The sequence below is a fragment of the Sminthopsis crassicaudata genome, chromosome 1 (assembly GCF_048593235.1).
Source record: "Sminthopsis crassicaudata isolate SCR6 chromosome 1, ASM4859323v1, whole genome shotgun sequence".
In the NCBI taxonomy this organism is placed as follows: Eukaryota; Metazoa; Chordata; class Mammalia; order Dasyuromorphia; family Dasyuridae; genus Sminthopsis; species Sminthopsis crassicaudata.
The window spans coordinates 52,586,668-52,594,035 of NC_133617.1; positions in this window are offsets into that span (position 1 = coordinate 52,586,668).

The window sequence follows — 7,368 nt, forward strand, 5'->3', positions numbered from 1 at the left end:
TTTACTGAAGCACATAAAATTAGAGCTGCAAGATCCCTTAGACCAGAGTTGAAAAGGAGCTCAAAGGTTAGTTAAATTTTCTTCTTTTACTAATAAGGGAATGCTTAAAGAGGTTATAAAATTCACACAAGCTCATATAGCTCATGCAGTGCTGGGGCTTAACCTTTGATCCCTGGCCAAGGGATTTTCCTGCTACTAATTGAAGAAATCATAAAACCATAAAGCTTCCCATCACTGTTCTCTTCTCAAGATCATAAACATGAAAAAAAAAAGAACTTATTTGTGTTGAAAGAAATGTAAAAAAAAACTCATTTTATAGTTGTTGCATTATAGTAATTATTTATAGTTTGTAGTTGTTACATTTGATCATTCTATATGAGGACCTCTGTTTGTTCAAAGGAATCTCATTTTCGGAGTGTGTCCTCTATTTGGGGGCAGCCTATATTAGAAAAGAATGGGAGGAAATGGAATCAAATGTCTTTGTGCAGAGGGGCAGATCTCCAATCTCAAGAGGAGACTCTGGGGACAGAGAGGCTGGCCTGCTTGGGGAGACCACGTGGACGGGCCTTGGAAAATGATCCTGGGTGATGGTCCCTGGAGGATGGGCAGGGCTGGCTGGCCCTCATATGGCACAAACATCCATCCTCCTGCCCAGGAGAGGTATCAGATTCTATTTACTGGTTTGGAGAGAAACCTTCAATTGGCTTCTTAGATGGAGACAGAAACTTAAGGAAAGATTCTGGAATTCACCTGTTCACCTCACAGAAATAGATCAAGGCTGGCATCTGGAAATCCAGGGCTCTGTGTTACCTGTCATGGGCGCTGGAGAGAGGGCAGGAGAAGTCGAAATCAATAAGAGCTTGGGTAAAGTTGGCAAGGGGAAGGACAAAGGTTTTGTTGGAGAGAGCGCCTTTCTCTCTCTAAATGTATATAGTCTTTCCCAGGCTATCATCCCTGAACTGGCTGCATTCTCTTCCCTTCTCCATCTTGATTCCTTGGTGAGCCAGTTTAGCTCTACATTGTCCGTTTCTCTTGAGTGTTTTTCCCTTTATCCTTTTGAAGATCTTGCCCAGTCAAGCCTCAGTGTAGGATTACACCTCCTCTCCCCTGCCTTTGCTCCTGTGCATGGGTTACTGAACAAGGAGAAGATCAGGAAACTCTGCTGATTGATTTATATTTTTCATAATCTCAACTGAGCCCTCGCTGTCTCAAGATAATGCTTTTGTGCCTCCCTGATTGCCTCCCTGTCCCACTCACCACGGTGGTGCTTCCTCAAGTCTCCCACAGCCTCTCCTCTTCCCAGCTCAGCCCGGAACTTTGCCTCAAATTTCACTGAAAAAATCGAGGCCATTAGCAGTGAGCTCTCACTCTTCCTCATTTCACGTCCACTAGACGCCTTCTGCTCTTAACTCTACTTTCACCCGTCTCACCTAAAGAGGTAGATGGACCTTCTCCTTGCCAAGGCAACCCCCTCTACAAGTGATCCCTTTCCACCTGTCTTTCTTTCCCAAAAGATTGCCTCTTTGATCATTCCCACTCTCACTTATCTTCAATCTGTCATTCTATAGTATTTCCCGAGACGATTTTATCTGCTCCCATGGTTTCAATTGTCATCCCTTTGAGGGTGACTCTCAGATCTTCTAGTCCATCCCTCACCTCTCTCCCAACTTTCATTCTCCTAACTCCTCTGTTACTGTTAAAGATACCATCATCCTCCCAGTCACCCAGGCTTCCAACCTTCCTCATTCTTACTCACCATACTAATCAATTCTCACTTCCTGTTCATATATTTGTATGTATGTATGTATATTCTGTTCATCTCTGTTAACCTTTGATCCCTGGCCAAGGGCTTTTCCTGCTACTAATTGAAGAAACAAACAAACAAAAAAAAAAAAAAAAAACATACAGCTTTCCATCACTGCTCTCTTCTCAAGATCATAAAAACGGAAAAAAAAATCTTATTTGTGTTGAAAGAAATGTAAAAAGCTCATTTTATAGCTGTTGCATTATAGTAATTATTTATAGTTTCTATAGTTTATAGTTGTTGCAATGGCTCATTCTGCACAAGGACCTCTGTTTCAGTACCTCTGATACTGCCGTTGCTCTGGTGTAACTCTTAACCCTCATGCTTGGACTATTACAATAATCTTTTGGGTGGTCTCTACCTCAAGTCCCTATTACAGTCAATCCTCCACTTATCTATCAAATTTGATCTTTCCTAAATGCACTTCCAATTACATCCTCTGTCTTACTCCCTTTCTTAATAAACTCCAGTGCTTCCCATCACCTTTAGGTTCAAACACAAAGGCTTGTTTGGCTTTTAAGGACCTTCCTAACCTGACCGTTTCCTACCTTTTCAGTCTGGTTATACTTTAGTTTCCACCATGTACTTGGGGACTCAGAGTTGCTCCTCACACACTACTCCATCTCCCCACTCTGGGGATTTCTCCTTTTTATCTTCCATGCTTACTCCTTCCTCATCTCTGCCTCCCAGCTTCCCTGGAAAGTGCTGGGGATACTGAAAAAAGCAAACACAGTGCCTTCCCTCAAGGAGTTTCTATTCCAATGGAGAAGAGGGATATATAAAGTAGATTCAAAGTAATCTTAAAGGAAGGAGGTATTAGTAGGTGAGGGAACTAGTAACATAAGTAAATTTAAAATAAAATAAAACATGATATAAATCTTGAAACAAACCAGGGAATCCAGCAAGTGGAAGTGAGGAGAAAATATTCCAGAAATGGAAGACAACCAAGCATAGAGACCAGAGACGGAGCACAAGAATGCCAATGATGCTGAATTGTAGAATTGGTGGAGGGGAACAAAGTATAAAAACAATGCAAAAGTAGGAAGACTCTGGGTTGTAAAGGTCTTGAAAAGGATTTTCTATTTGATCCTAGAGGTAGTAGGGAAGTCCAGGAGTATTGAATAAGGAGGCGACACTGGCAGAAGTGGGCTTTTAGGAAAATCACTTTGACAGTTCTGTGGAGAATGGATTGAAGGGACTGGTGTACTCTAAAGGCTTTGAATCTTGAAAAGGGAGAGAAGCCATAGAATTGAAGAGAAGGGGGAGAATAAAAACTAAGAGAGGACTTTTCTCTTCCTGCATGGCCTATGTAGCTCTGGAACCATCTGGCCCTAGAAATAGCAGCAACCAGAGGCAGTGGTAGAGTATCAAGAATTCCCAGATCAGACTTCTTAAGAGAAGTGGTAGGATTCTTGTTCAATGTTAAGTTTTAGGTCCAGCAACAGTAGCAGGAAGTGGAGGAGCAAACCTGGACTTTGTCCTCCACTGGTAACCCTTGGCCTCTTTAGGAGAGAAGCCCAGATCTGTCCTAAGAGTCCTGTGGAGGGCTCTAGGGAGAGGGAGAGTTAATTAGAGAGAGAGGATGGTGAATGGCCTCCACTGTTCTGTATACACTCTTGTGCAAGTGCTATGTGTTTTGTATTTTATTTTGGGTCAGAAATAAAAAATATTGTTAGCCTGGATACTTGCATGGGAGTTAAGGGATTTTTTATCTTTTCTGTAGCTATTCTGATGTTCCCAAGGGATTCTTGAGGAGGGGAAAGAATGATTCACATCCTGAATGTTCAGCTACTAAGAGAGTATGAGTGTGAAAAGCTCCCCAAGTCTAAACCTGGTCTGAGTAAATTCACAGCTGAAGTTCTAGACCATGAGCTTCAGAAAGATAGATACAACACAGATCTTGCTCTCAAGACGATATCTCAGAGAATAGAACTAGGAGTTTCATAGATGTGAAGAAAAGCTTCCTAAGAATGTGAGCTGTCCCAAAGTGAAAGGGCTAGGAGTGAAGTTTCTAGCTCTGGAAATCTACAAATTGGATAACCACTGCATAGGGATGTTTCAGAGGATGTTCTTGCTCAGTAAGGGGCTGAACATGATGGGCCCAGAGGTCATACAATACAGACATCTCATCCAGCCCCATCAGCCTCTGCCCAGAGTGCTCTAGAGAAGGGAGCCTCCCTCCCTCCCAAGCTAGCTCATCCCACTTTGGGACAGCAGAAATTCTTGAGAAGTTTTCCCTGATATCAGGCTTAAGTGTATTTCTTGGCAGCTTTTGCCCCTAGTTCCCCCTTTTGTTCTTTGGGATCAAGTAGCATAAAATAAATCCCTGTGCCAGATTTTCAAAGACTAGAATACAGTTATATGTCCATCCCCCATTCCCTAGTCAGGCTAAATCTGCCTGGTTCTTTCAAATGGTCCTTACATGGCAAGAACTGGAGCCCTTCACTATCCTGCTCACGGCCCTCTCCCACTGACCAGTGTCCTGGATCTGCTACCAATGATATCAGACAGTGTTCGCTTTATTCTCTCTGAGTTAATCGAGATGAAAAACGAAGGCTCGGCCACATGACCTTGAAGAACTCTCTGAACTTTAACTCTATGAAGAAGGTGATCAAGGGTTTGGAACCTCTCTGAGGCTGTTTCCTCATTTGTAAAATGATAGAATTGAATGAATGACTCCAAAGTTCCTCTCAGTTCTAAATCTTATCATTCCCGATGGATACTTGTCTTCTGAGGTTTTAACGGGAGCCAAACCTAGGGAGTGACAGGATGCTTCCAGACCACAACTTCTGAATGACCCCAAGCTCAGTCCCCTCCCCACCCCCGGACACTAAGAAACTCTCCGGTGAAGGCCCCCGCAGGCCACGGTCAGTGCAATCCCCAAGCTCAATCCTCCAGGATGTCCTGAGAAAACTTCCTAGGAAGGTCACCCAGGCCATGGTCATCGGCTTCCTTGACCCAGATAGAAGGCTAAAGCCCTGTCCCATTTCTCAAAGAGTGGACTCTGGCGCCTCCTGGTGGGGAAGAGCCTTCCTTACACATGCACCAGGATAATTACAACCTATAAATGCACATGTGCATCCAACAATAAATGCACACGTGTATCAGGCAGTAGCTATCTCATTCAGTCCTCACAACAACCCTGGAAGGTAGATGCTATAAATGATCCCCATTTTATAGATGAGGAAACTGAGGTCACACATCTAGTAGGTCTCGGAAGCTAGATTTGACTTTGGATCTCAGAAAACATTCTTTACAAGCCAGTCCCGGACCTGTATTTCTGCTCTCATGGAACAGAAAATTCCTCTAGATTTCTTATACTGTACGGTTTTTGGCCACCCTTTCCCAGAAACCTTCATGGTTGGAGGCTCCCCCTGCCATCTGGGATGGTGGGAAAAGGGGAGGCTAGAGAGAGGGGACTGTGAAAGTGAGTTCCTTGGAAATAGTGCTGGAGTTTGATTTCAGGCAGACTTTGGGCAAGCCCATAGACCTCTCTCTTGATCTTGGAGGGGGAGGATTTGACTTTGAGGTGCTAATTAATTCTAAATCCTATAAAACCAGGAACAGATGGGGAGATCTTTTCTTTATTTGTTCCCAACCTGAATTTTATGGTCTATGATCCCACCAAGTTCTGCTATGATATTGGATGTTCCGAGGTCTTTCATAGATAGCTCTGACATTGTAGATGCTAACTTTGACGGTCTCTCCTCCTCCCCAAGCCCTTCCCCGACTCCAGTTCTTATCATTCTAAATCGTCCCTCCTTTTGGAGAAGCCCATGCCAAACAGAACCTCTGTCAAGGACCTGAACCACTTTCTGGACACCCCTGGGCTTCTGCTCTCAGGGGGTTGAAGCAAGGTGGAGGAAGCAGCCCACAAGGACCCTCTCAGCTGCTTCACCATCTTTCTGAAGGTCCCCATTGAAGAGCATCTAGACACTGGCCCTCCCCACTATATGGGGCACCCATTGAGTTGGTTTTTACTTTCAGGTGGAAATAAAAAGACATTTATGAATCTAGAAATACAGTAACTGCCTCATACTTAGGAAATGTGAATTTTTTTTTTAAACTTTTCACTGACTTGCTTATGTGTCCTGGGCTACGCTACTGTCCCACTTTAGACTTGTGTTCCCATCTGAGATCACAAGATTTGATCTTTGGAGATCCTCTCTGCTCAGGTGTTGTGTTCTAAAATCTTACATTTCCCAACTAGACATTGTCTAGCTAGCACTGACACCTTTCGCTATAAATAGCTTTATTATTGCAAAGCACTTCATAAATATTTCATTTTAGTCTTACAATAACTGAGAGGTAGGTCCTATTATAGCAGCATCATATTGTTCAGTCATATCCAACTCTTGGTGAACCTATTTGGGATTTTCCTGGCAAAGATACTGAAGTGGTTTGCCATTTATTTCTCTAATATGTCCATTTTGCAGATGGACAAATTAAGGCAAATTAAGTGACTTTCTTAGGATCATACAGCTAGTATCTGAAGTCATTTTTGAATGCAGGCCTTTCTGACTCCGGATCCAGGGATCTTTCTACTGTCACCTAGCTGTCTTTATGATTGGATCTCCCAACTCTTAAGATTCTAAGAGACAAGATCCCTCCCAGATCTGATTTGATCTGATTTTGGATAGTATAATGCCACCCAGCTGTCTTTATGTTCTAAGATCTTAGATCTTAGAGCTCCCTCCCAGATCCAATCTGACTTTGGAGAATATACTACCTGTCTCTATGTTCTAAGTTCTTGGACTTCCCAATTCTAAAATTCTAAGAGCTAAGATTCCTTCTGGATCTGACCTGACCTTGGATACAATGACATTAGGCTCTAAGATGCCCTCCAAGGTTTAAGGTTCCAGCTTCTAAAGTCTCTTTGGAGTCCAGCATCCACAGTGTGGGAATGTTATGTATGGGAGTGAGAAGAGACCGTGGGACTTGTGTCCCTTCACCTTTCAATCCCCATGCAGCCCCACCTCTCCCCACTGTGCCCTAGATAGAATTCCAAGCAGTAATGTTTATATAGAGTAAAAAGACTTTATTAAGAAGGCTTTGAAGTCAAAAAATAAAACTCTTGATACAATTTTCTTAACCGTCAAGTCAGCTCAGCAAATATATAATCAGTACTTTAGCTGTGTAAGGTTAAAGGTCCGTTATTTTCTTTAAAATAAAATATATTTTAGTTCTTAAAATTTATTCAATAAAGTACATATTTTCCTATAAATTCCCTACATATACACAAGGTAAAAAATAAAAAAATAAAACTAAAAAAATAATAAAAACTTAAAGACATAATCAGCAAAAGGAGAAATTTTTTTCTTTTTAAAAAAAGGTAGGTTTCTTCTGTTCGTGACATGACAGTTCTGTCCCCGCCCCACCCCAAGTGGCCCCCCCTCCCGCCCAGGTGTGGTATGTACTGCCTCCCCGCCCCCTGCTGTCCAATTGGTCGACGTTCCATCCTGGCTAACTCCCCCTCCCCCGCCCAGTGGCACCGGAACCCTCTCCTCCTTCCCCCCTTCCCTCCCCGGGGCCAGCTGGGGCCTCATCCCGGCTTTGCCCTGGAA